Here is a 704-nt window from a genome sequence, read left to right on the forward strand (position 1 = left end):
GACATCATGTTACTAAAAATAAAATTTGCATTGTGGCAAAATGGAGAAACACTCACAGCAAATATGCACTGTCGCGCCATATATGCATGATGTTCGTACTTTGGATTCGAAGTTGACCATGGCAGAGAACAGCAAGGATTCAGAAAGAAACGATCCTGTGTCAGCCGGTTGATAGGTCTTATGGACGAAATTACATACAGCAGGGAAAAAGGCAAGCAGGCTGACATGTTAGTCATGGATTTTGCAAAAGCCTTCGACAAGGTGTCCCACTCACTCCTGACCTACAAACTACAGTACTACGGAATCACTGGCCACATTAACAACTGGGTCCGAAGCTTCCTATCTAACAGAATGCAGGCAGTTGTCGTCGACGGTGCTACGTCCAAGTTTGCACCTGTATAGTCGGGAGTACCTCAGGGCTTCGTGCTAGGCCCCTGCCTCTTTCTCAGTGCTGTATATCAACGACCTACCAGAGGGCTTGTTATCCACCACACGGCTATTCGCAGATGACACGGCATGCCACAAGGAAATCAACAATGCCGCCGATCAACACGCTCTGCATAGTGACTTGGACAAACTTGCAAAATAGGAAAAGAAATGGAAGATGTCATTTCACCGGGACAAATATGAAGTCCTACACTTTGGCAAGAAATGGAAAACAACGTACCATCTGCGTGATCACCCACTAAAATCCTCCAGTGAAG

Source organism: Babylonia areolata, chromosome 7, assembly GCF_041734735.1.
Source record: "Babylonia areolata isolate BAREFJ2019XMU chromosome 7, ASM4173473v1, whole genome shotgun sequence".
NCBI lineage: Eukaryota > Metazoa > Mollusca > Gastropoda > Neogastropoda > Buccinidae > Babylonia > Babylonia areolata.